The sequence below is a fragment of the Ochotona curzoniae genome, unplaced genomic scaffold (genome assembly GCF_017591425.1).
Source record: "Ochotona curzoniae isolate NIBS_2020 unplaced genomic scaffold, NIBS_Ocur_1.0 scaffold_1852, whole genome shotgun sequence".
Lineage (NCBI taxonomy): Eukaryota > Metazoa > Chordata > Mammalia > Lagomorpha > Ochotonidae > Ochotona > Ochotona curzoniae.
The window spans coordinates 5,594,968-5,606,994 of NW_024467087.1; positions in this window are offsets into that span (position 1 = coordinate 5,594,968).

Sequence of the window (12,027 nt, forward strand, 5' to 3'; positions counted from 1 at the left end):
GACTTGCATCCCATATTGAGCTGGACTTTCAGATTTACTGCTTTCAGAGTCTCACTAATGCACACTGTGGGACACTGCACACAGGGGCTTGATATTTGGGTCCCAGCCACCATATGTAAGACTTACATTGTCTTGTGAGCTCCTGACTTCGTCCTGGGCAAGTTCCAACTTATCTTAGTTGATTGCTAATTGATTATTCTGTTATATTTCAATTATGCGATAAAATAAATGCCTAATTTGAAAGTGACAATATATTTTCAAACTTAAACAAATTGTGACAATGTCTACTGGTGGGTGATGAGATTTGGTAAAGTAGTGTATTGATTAGTAGCACTAAAGTGATCTGAAGAGCAACTATAGAAAAATTCAAGGAGAGGGATGGGCATTTTACACATAGTTAAGAATTTGCATAGGAGACTTGCATCCCATATTGAGCTGGACTTTCAGATTTACTGCTTTCAGAGTCTCACTAATGCACACTGTGGGACACTGCACACAGGGGCTTGATATTTGGGTCCCAGCCACCATATGTAAGACTTACATTGTCTTGTGAGCTCCTGACTTCGTCCTGGGCAAGTTCCAACTGTTGCAGACACTTGAAGAATGAAATCAACAAATAGGAGACTTTTCTATGTCTGCCTCTGTCCATCTTCATTTCAATAAATACTAAGTAAGCAAATTTTAAGTAGTGGAAAACTAATGTGAATAGATACTAAAGTGATTCTTGACAAAAATTCTAGTAAAAGAGTTAGACTTTTCACTATAAAACCCTTCTAGGCTCATATGAAAACAAGTTTTAATAGGATCCAATAAAAATCTATAATGAGTAGGTGCTTTGCACATGTGATTTCATTAATTATTACAATAATCCCATGACATATGATATTAGTGTCTCATTTCAAATGTGAAACCGTTAAAACCCAAATAGATCTTGAGTCTGCAGAGGCATGACTGGTATAGAAAGAAGTTTCAAAATTATATATCAGGTCTGGATGATGACAAAATTACTTTATCTTATGTGATAGCTTTAAACAGAAAGACACTGAGGAAACTCAGGCAAAAGATGGCTGAAAAACTTTCTATATGCTAGTCAGAAGAGATTTAACAGGCTAATTATTTGTTTTGTAAATATACACAGATATTATTTGTGTATTTGTATTACAAATGTATGCACATAGGCAGTTTATATTGAAGATATATATTATATATGATAACATGTGATTGTGTCTATATCTATGGTATTTATTGTCTTGTATCTATATATAGGATTATATTATCATATGTAACATATATCTATATAACTGCAGGCAGACATAGAACCGATATAGTTACATGATGTGCATATTCTCTTTCTTTAGATGAATAAGGACATATTCGATGTTTAATTCATGGTGACCCTCATTTGTGCTTTTTGCAGAAATCTCTGCAAGCAACAGGAAAGCTCAAGTTCCTTAAGGAGACAGAGAAAAATACACTTACAGTCTGTGTACTCCACCCCATTTCCAGACAAACCGACAGCTCCTAAACTCTACAGACCCATTTACACATTTTGTAAATTCTTGTGGACTACACATTACACAAATTGATCTAATTCAGTGAGAGGTATGCAAAAATGAAAATGAAACAAAGAAAAAAATCATGCCCGCTATCTGACACACTGATAGTTCTGAAAAGGCCCTGCTTCTCTTAATACTCATCAAACTCATTCTACGTAAATTCTGAAGTAATTTGCTTGGTATGGTCATTCATTCACATAAAGCTTGTGGGCCCCACAACATCATCACTCACACTGTATGTTTCTGACTTCAATCAAATGTAAGTATTATTGCTATGACAAGTACATTTTAAAGTCTCTCAGTGCGCTATTAGTAACAGCTTTATCCTTTAACAGTAAGAAGCAGTTCAAAATCCTATTAGGTACGATTTTGTGTTAATACTGGCAATCTGTTTTAATACTAATTAGCTGATAAAGTTATTAAAAAGTAAGAAATAGATTACTATTACCTGTATTATGATTTAACTGCAATTGCATATGCCAATGCATAATGTGGAATTTCTAAAAAATTACATTTAGAAAATTTAGCAGTGTATTTAAAATATTTCTTATTCACAGACAACCAGCTGTGATGCAGAAAGCTGTGTTTAAATAGTCAAAATTAAAGGTGCCAGTATGTTTCAAATAGACACATGAAAAGGAGCTTTTTATAAACTTTATTTTCCTTTTTGGCATGAAATCTCACAACATACCAAAATTGAGGTGCTAGGATTATTTTAACCACCTATGTATATTGAAGGTCCTGCAGTGTACTGTTTTCTAAGTGTACAACACTCCGAGAATATTCGCTGAAAATTCTCCATGTGCCTGTATACCTGTGCCAGATCCTACTATCCTGAGTGGTCAGGAAATTAGTGTACACATGGCTGTGCATGTTGACAGAGGTATTCAAACGTGACACAGACACAGAAAGGAGCTTCATAATGTTTATGGGAAATGTGCATAATCTTATAATTTAGTTTTCCAAACTGTTTTTGAAACCCTTCATTTACATCTATATTTCATATCTGTATCTGTATCCACTATTTGCCTGCACTCATATTCATCTCTATATAGTTATATTTATATATTTCTTTGAGCAAGAGTCTTATTTTTACCACATGTAAACTATATTATATTACTGCACTGCTGAGACACCTACTGTATTAAGTGTGCAGGCATTTTAGTATTAAAGCAGACATAAATTCGCAATAACATATATCTACAGTTTTTCCTTCCTTTTCTGAAAAACAAAAAGGACTCTTTAGCACAGTAAAGCTATACTGCATAGTCCTAACTGCTTATATCCACCAACAGATGCTAAACTTTTCCTGCTCAAAAAGTAATATGTTATTGGCAGTCCGATTTTGTGTGGTTTTGTACAAAATGAATCACAATGAATGTGTCTTTTAACCCACCGATCTATGTCAGACAAGAGCAATAATATCACTATTAAGAATGTATAAAAACAGAGCCTGGAGTGATAATGTAGTGTTTAAGATCCTCACCTTGAACATGCCCAGGATCCCATATGGGCGCCGGTTCTAATCCCGGCAGCCCCGCTTCCCTTCCAGCTCCCTGCCTGTGGCCTGGGAAGGCAGTGGAGGACGGCCCAAAGCTTTGGGACCCTGCACCTGCATGAGAGACCAGGCGGAAAATCTTTGTCTCTGTCTTTCTTCCTCTCTGTTTATCTGGCTTTCCAATAAAAATAAATAAATCTTTTTTTAAAAAAGAAAGATGTATAAAAACAAAAGGGTAGTCAAAGCATAAAAGCAAGACGCGTACCAAGTGAAAGGAATACAAAAACAACACCATCTAATAGCTTTTTCACAAAGTACGTGTTTAGATGGATTATGAAATACGGAGAAAATTCAATGACCAAGTGAAGATTAAGGGATTAAAAGGTTGGCTCTTCTTGAGGCATTCTAAGAAAATCCTGCAGAAATTGTGTGGCCCAGGATATAGGAAAGCATATAGCATTTAAGGGTGATGTTGAGAAGAAAACAAATAGAAATAGGATTTATTGGAAATAAGAATATGTTATGCTTCATGATAGAACTAATTGTTGCACTTTAAAAAAAATGCTAAGCACAACTGTAGCTGTAAACTAAACTGGCACACATAAATGAATATGACTCGAACCCATCACGTTAACTTTGTTCTCCTACCTATAACATTTTGTAATCTTTCCAGCTGGTCTTGCCTGGGTGATTATCATGAGCTTAAAATAGATGATACAACAAAAACACCAAGAAATAAATTTGTAAACCAAAAATATTTTAAAAGAAATTCTGAAACATAAAGATTTCCCAAACCACTATCCTTTTAGTTGCATACAAGATTGTGTAATGTTGGCTAATGAAAACTTATTTAAAATAAAAATGTATAAAGAACATTGAATTTGCAACCAGGAATCTTCTACAGTAATTTTCTTGGAGCTACAATGGGACTTATTTCAGGGGCAGCATGAATCAGCATGAATCCTGAAAAATTCTGGTTTCGTTACTGTTATCACCATTATTCACAAGTGACTTTGTAAGGTATCTTGGAAGCAATTCTTAACTTGCTCTGTGAGGTACCTCCATTTAACACCGTGAATGGAAAGCTGTAATCACTCACTGATTGGCAAACAAAAAACAAGATAAAACTCCGAGAAGGTCACTGGCCAGTGCGCAACACTTCAAAGACAAACAAGCTACTGCTTCTACAATTGAGCCATTCCAGTACAAAAGTCTAACCCAGCTCCACTTGTCTCACTTCAATTCCATGTCCTTTACTGTGTCTTTACTATACATCTTGCAACATGTTTCCTAAAGAAAATCCTCCAAATATCCATCAACGACACCCCCCACAGGGGCATATGACTCTAATGCTTGCTGAGCACCTGGTCAGAATGAACTGTAACCCTAAGATAATTCAGAAAACCAACACATACAAGGTTGATAGCATTCTTCTGCCCGAGAAATGCTCTGAGAAAGAATTTACCTGTCCCAATAAACTATTACCTTACTTCAGTTACAGTGGCTATTGTCCAAATATTTAAAAATATCAAATGCTGGTGAGGTTAGGGTAGAATCATAATGGAAAACACTATGGAGAATTCTCAGAAAACTAAAAATGGATGAACCAGGTAACCCCGTTATCCCACCACTTGTGGGAATATATCCAAAGGAAATGAAGTCCGCAAATGGAAGTTACCTGCAATTCCATACTTATTGCAGCCCAATTCACAGTAGAAAAGACACAATCACCTTAGATGTTCATCATCTAATGACTGGGTAAAGTAATGCGTGTGAGCAGTGACAGCTCTTATGTTCCTATCTGCTAGTTGCCTGCCATATATCACTGCATGTCACTGGAAATGTTTAACGTGCATTGTTCTACTTCCTGTAAGTATATGGAAGTTTAATATCTTCTTTTGTAAAATATCACTCTAAATTATTGAGAAGTTAATTTTCTAATTTTTAAACATCTTCAGTCTAATAATACAGCTGTTTTGAAATATTTTATGTTGGAATTTCTGCAACGCAAAGAAAACAAAGCCATCGTTTTTATTTCAAAAATGGTGAAGGTTTTATTAATATAGTATATTTGCAATTGTGCTTACTCTACCCATTATTGACTCACAGTACTCTAGTATTTATGTAATTCTTACAAGGAACAAATCCATTATATTTCTGAGTTTTCTTATACTGTTAAAAAGACACTGAAACACTATGGCCAGCCACCAGGATCATGCATACAACCTTTCTAGAACCTAGAGCATCTCATTCCATTCCCTCTGGACCTCATTTCACCCTTCTAGAAATTAAGATAACAAAAGTGTCTTTTTCATCAGATTGTTGCCACAGTTCAGTATCATCATACATAATCACCATATAACACAGTGCCTGACATGACGTAAGCTCAAGGATCCCTGCAGAGTCAGAGGTGAAAAGAGATCAAGTATGGGGACAAAGCTTCATTAACATGAAAGAATGACAGATTTTGTAATCAGTACTGAAGTAAGGTTATTAAAAGGTTTTTCATTATTTTAGGAAAACACTGAGGACAGACAATAGAAAATGGGAAGACTCCAAGACAACTGTACTGTGCAGGTTTTCCAGGAAAGACAGAATAGAAGTCGGACAGGTAGCCGTTTGCCCTATGTAAGATCACAATCATACACTGTAGGTGGAAAATAAATCTGTAACCGAAGAGCTCATAAAAATAACACTGAAAGAAATTGAAGCTTCTATGAAGTGAAATTGTAACATAACTTCCCAAGCGTGATGATGGCACAAACCTGAATCTCCCTTGGATTTGAGTCTGAATAGTTAAGCTTAGCCATTGGTAGGCTAAGGACCATAATTTGCAGGTTTTGGGGACTAGTTCTGTTACAAAATTGCCCCCCTTAATATCAGACTGAGGGGTGGACAACATTTTAATTAAAATTCAGAAACACTGTCCTAGTCAAATAAGAGAGCTATTGGCAAGGGATAATGACTGTAGTACCTTTCAAACAGGAGTGGGGACATTTTTTGTATCTGCCAAGGGCTACTTTGGATAGGCATATCATCCCTGGGCCAAAACTATTAAGTTAAAAATCAGCCTGGGCCCGGCGCGGTGGCACAGTGGTTAAGGTCCTCACCTTGCGTGCCCGGGATCCCATATGGGCGCCGGTTCTATCCCAGCAGCCCCGCTTCCCTTCCAGCTCCCTGCCTGTGGCCTGGGAAAGCAGTCAAGGACGGCCCAAAGCCTTGGGACCCTGCACCCGTGTGGGAGACCCGGAAGAGGCTCCTGGCTTCGGATTGGCATAGCATTGGCCATTGCGCTCACTTGGGGAGTGAATCATTGGACGGAAGATCTTCCTCTCTGTCTCTCCTCTCTGTATATCCGCCTTTCTAATAAAAAAATAATAAAAATAAATCTTTAAAAAAAAATCAGCCTGCTATAGATTTACTGAAATTTTGAGTCCAGCATGCAGTTTCTTTGGCAGAGCCAGACTGAATGATTTCAGAGGCTTATTATGGCCCATGAGCCGCCATTTCCCATCCATGCTCTAAAGGGTACTTTGGCACTTTAGAACCAATATCGCAAAATTTCCTCTAATTCTGAATCTTGAATGAAGGTGGGACTATGTAGGACCATTGCTGAAATTTTAGCATACAATTTCTTAAATAAACTAAGTGTTCAAAAGTAAGTAAATTTGTTGAGTAAATAAAGCAATGAAAGCTCTGTTCACCTCAATATTTTTCTTCACAGTGATTAAGACAACACTTTCAGCAAGAATGATGTTTGGGAAGATAGAAATATAGAAACTGGTAAATCTTTTTCTATAATCATTCTTACTGTGAAAAAGGACCCTCAGGGGTTATGATGTATGGCAGAAATGGTAAGAATGAGATAAATACAATTTAATACACGAAGCTTTTGTTAAGAAAGAGGAGCGAATAAGAGAGCCTCTCTGGGCCAAAGGCATTGAATTTGTGCACTGCAAGTGCATTTCCTTCAATCTATCATGCAATGGGATTTTCAAATCCACTGGCTGTAGTATGCTTAACTAACACAAACTTAGTTTCTTATTATCACAAATGAAAGGTATCACAATTTCATAAATTATCATAATTATTTTAAATTTTAATTTAAAATGTAACAAAAATCAGTGCATTGAATTCTCCACATTTTCCACCAGGCTTCCCACCACAAGCATGATCGTGCTTCCTATGACACATTCTATTGCACATCAGGCAGAGCGCTGTGGAAGATCAGCATCAACAAAAGTCATAATTGAATAAACTAACATGGGAGCCAGCAGTATGGCATAGCAGGTTGTGCCTCTGGCTGCAGAGTAGGCATCCTGTACCGACACAGTTCATGTCCCAGTGGCTCCACTTCCAGTTCTGCTCCTGCTTCTGGCTTGGGAAAACCATTAGAGGATGGCCCATGCCTTTGGGACACTGCACAAATGCAGAAAATTGTTGGCTTCGTAGTCATTTGGAGAGTAACTCTGCATTTCAAATAAAAATACATTGTTTTTTTTCTTTTTAAACTATAACTTTACTTATTTTACCCAAAGGGACAAATAGCGATTTTAAATTTAATGGGGAAATGAGCTTATCAAAGTTCACTTGTCACCTATATTTTGCTATTTCAGGAGGTTAGTCCTTATTATCAAGAATGTTTTTAAGATTTATTTGTTTACTTGGTCAAGAAAGGGAGAAATAAAAGAGAGAAAAAGAGTCATGTGTACACCTGTTCACTCCCTAAATAGCTGCAATAACCACAGTTGGGTCAGCTGAAGCCAGGAAGCAAGGACTCCATCTAGATCTCTCAGGTATTTGTGCCATATTCTGATGCTTTCCCAGGTGCTCTAGTAGTAATCTGCATCGAAAATGGAGTAACGGGATTTGAGCCAGCCATCCAACAGGGGATAACGGTTTCACAAGTGGCTTAGCCTGATATTTCACAATGCTAATTCCTATTTGGTACACCTTCTTAGTACTTCTATCACCAAGAGAAAAGATGAATACAAAACACACTCAAAAAAAAAAAAAAAGGCAGGGGAGCAGGACTAAATATCAGGTGTTTTAAAAGGACAGTGTGTCAGGGAAAGAGCACCTGCCATGATGTGATTCCTGGTTTACATGAAAAGAAACATTGCAAAGCTGATAGAAATAGGTAGTTATAAATATCATTTAAAGCTTTGTTGGAGCTGGCACTTTGGTATATCAGGCTAATTCTCTGCCTACACTCCTAGCATTCCATATGGAAGCCAGTTCATGTCCCGGCTGCTCCATTTCCCATACAGCTCCCTGCTACTCTCCTGGAAAAATAGCAGAAGGTGGCCTAAAACCTTGCCCATTGTGCCCATGTGGGAGACCTGGAAGAAGCTCCTGGCATTTAGATTAGCACATCTCTCTCTGGCCACTGCAGCCACTTGAAGAGTGAATCAGTAGATGGAAGATCTTTATCTACATGTCTCTTTCGGTAAGTCTGACTTTCACGGCCAAGCACGGTATCCTAGTGGCTCAAGTCCTCACCTTGCAAGGTCCTTATGTGGGCTTGTGGGTGCCAGTTCATGTCTGGCTGCTACACTTTCTATCCAGCTACCTGATTGCGGCCTGGGGAAGCAGTAGAAGATGACCCAATACTTGGGACCCTGAAGCCACATGGGAGACCTGGAAGACGATCCTGGTTCCTGACTTTGGATCAACTCAGCTCTTGCTGTTGTACCCACTTGGGGAGTGAACCAGTAGATGAAAGATCTTTCTCTCTGCCTTTCCTTTCCATAAAATCTAACTTTTCAATGAATAAATAACTAACTGACGAACTAATTAAATAAATAAATAAATTTTTTGCTGGTCTCTATGCTTGGTATATGCTTGCAATGAAGGAATCTCAACTGAACTTGAACTGTGGTCACGCAACAAGGTGGAGGAATCCACCATGGGGGGAGGGTTATGGGAGGGATGGTGGGAATCCCAGCACCTATAAAACTGTGACACATAATACAATGTTATTTAAAAACTAAATAAATTTTAAAAAATGTAAATTCTGCCTTTCAAATAAAAACATTTTTAAAAGGTATTTTTTTAAAAGCACAAAGCTTTGCAAAATAAAAAAAAATAATAATAAATACTTAAAAGGGTCATAGTGGCTGTGCTTCTCTTCTCCCTTGATTGTGACTATTACATACACACAGACATACATAGTAGTCATTTTACATAAAAATGTATTTAATGTTTCAAAAATTTTATGCATTTTATACATATATACATACATATATAAATACAGTCATACACATTCACACATGAGTTCTTTCAAATTTCATGAGAAATGTATTATAAAATGTATGAATGGATTTCAAAAATGGTTTATACCATGCTTCTTTTCATTCCATTTTCTATGAATTTCACCTTGCAAAATATTACTGTACGTATATGTGAAATGAGCAATCTTTTTTTTTTTAATTTTCTCTTCTTCACTATTTTAAACAAGAATTGTTGCCAATTAACTTTCGATTTCATATTTATATCATATAGCATCTTAATGGAAGTAAAACATGTCATGTAAAGATGGATGTCATGATCGTTGGGACTTTGGAGAGAAGAATGAGACCACAGAGTTTTGTTGTACAGTGGCTAAACATGAGGGAGGAGAAATACGGATAGTAAGAAAGCAGACTGCGCTGTTAGTAAGCTGGGGTACTGCTTCTCCACATTGACGAACGTTCTGATGGCCTGTTCATTGAGGCTGCCTCTCAGACCCTGCACACAGCATTTTTCTGCCAGTTTCTGCCAGCGGGGGTGTTACACAGAGGCTGTGACTTGGAAAGGGAAACAAGCGTTCAGATGATCCCTGGTTACTTGTATGTCCTCCCAGGAGTATTCCAAACACCGTCCGTTAGCCTGGAAGTGGCAGGAGGTTTTGGTCCTCAGTTTCTTTTATAAAAGCATTCTGTTTATCCATGTTGACTCTATTACAGTTAGCTGCCTTAGGAAGCTGTAGAACCAATTTTTTGTGTGTTGAAACCAGACCACTCAGGGGTTTTGCTTTTAGTTTTTAATTGCTATTCTAACTTTCGCTTTTTTTCCTAGCTACTGACTTGCTAATGCAACATTAACAGAGTCAGCTTTATGCTTCTTCTACAATAAACAGTGAGGATTTAATGTCTTATAACTAAATATATTTTGAGAATTAATAAGAAAATATCTGAAGGTTATTAGATATGGAATAGTAATGCAATTCTGAGCTAAGATTCAATATGGTAAGAGAAATAATTTTCCATATTTTTCCTTCTGGAAAATATACAGGCACCCACCCAGATGAATGACTAATAAACTGAAAATCAGTCAAATAATAGGATAGCAGCCACAGCAGTAAAATCTGTTTCTTTTCTTTCCAAATAGTCTATTTAAGGAAAAACTCAACTTCAAGTAGCTGAATTTCAGTGTAATATATTGAGCAATGAACGGTTCAGAGCAGCTACTTTCTTGGTGTTCCTTCTTCCTTCCTTGTCGAAAGGAGTGCAAGATGGAGTCAGAAGGAAGATATTTACATAATAAAGCAATGCAATGAGGACGAGTATTGGCAAATTCTGACTACTAGAGGCCCTGTGAAACATTCACTCACACTCAAAGGTAAGATTTCCACAAGAACTGCTGTTGGTGCTCTGAGGAGAAGTACAGATAAAATACCATGATAGAAACACGAAACTCAGAGCAAACAAAAACAAGCGGAAAATCTCTTGACATCCGTGAAGAACAATTGGAAAGCATCACTGCCAGACTGAGGCAGGAACCTCAAGATTAAATGCCAAATGATGTACAGTTAAAAACCATCTTGACCTATTAAAACAGATGGAAAAATAAAAGAATCTATTTTTTCAATCCTGGTAAAATAATTTCAGTAAGAACCTTGTCTTGCAATAATTTCTGATGACCTATTTCAATGTTCTGGCACCATTTGGGTGTGTGTCCTAAAACTAAAGAATAGTATAAAACTGGACCTGCTTATATTTAGGATACTCTGGCCAGGTGTTGGTGCTTTGGTAAGTAGGAGTTTCCTGCTTTGTGCTTATTCGCCTTCTCTTGATACACATATCGATACACTAAAAAGAAAAGATTATTACTATTCTATTTCACATTCAGTTCTACTTGGGAAGCCAAGTCCTTAACAACTATAAAATGTTTACATTCTTAAAAATAGCACAAACTCCTCCTCATTGTCATGTTACCCTTTTTGGAATTTTATAATTTGGACATCAAATTTGAGAAGATCTTGATTGTTTTGCTGCTTCCTTTCCTGTTTTTCTTTTTGCTTATGTGAGTTATCTGAATTTCTGGCACTTGTATATGAATTAATTTCTTATTTTTATAGAACATTTCCTGTTAATGTCCTTTCCAAATATGCCTGGCACACTGTAGTTTTTGACTTTGCATGCTAGAGTAATATCAAAGCATTGGACTGTGTCATCTCCAAAAGGACATACAAGTTGTTGACCTTACCATTTAATGGAAGACAATGTTCTGATTTTCTTAATTTCCTTGAAAATGTGCCATGAAAGCCTACAATTATTGCTTGCAGCTGTAAGATTTCACAACACTTAATAAAAGTAAGAATTTTGGTAAATTTTTAAAATGAATAGTCAGTAGTTCAAGGGCACTTATTTCAGAGAATTAGAATCATATCTATTGTATCTTCTGGTTTATCAATGAAGCGAGAGATCTTGAAGGGCACAGGCAGTTCCTTCCACCCCACTATGCAAATCCTGATATGTCACAGGCATTCACTGCAGATTGAGTATATTGAATGTTACGGTTGAGAAGATTATCTGAAGTCAGCTTACCTTAGGTTCAAATCTTCTTAAAATTCTGGATGTCCTTGGAGTTCCAAAAGATAAGCAGTTCTCTATCCCTTGAAATGATGGAGCAAAACATAGAAACCTGTTTCTAGTATTTGTGTGTATATATAAATAAATAAATATATAAATATATAAATATATATTCACT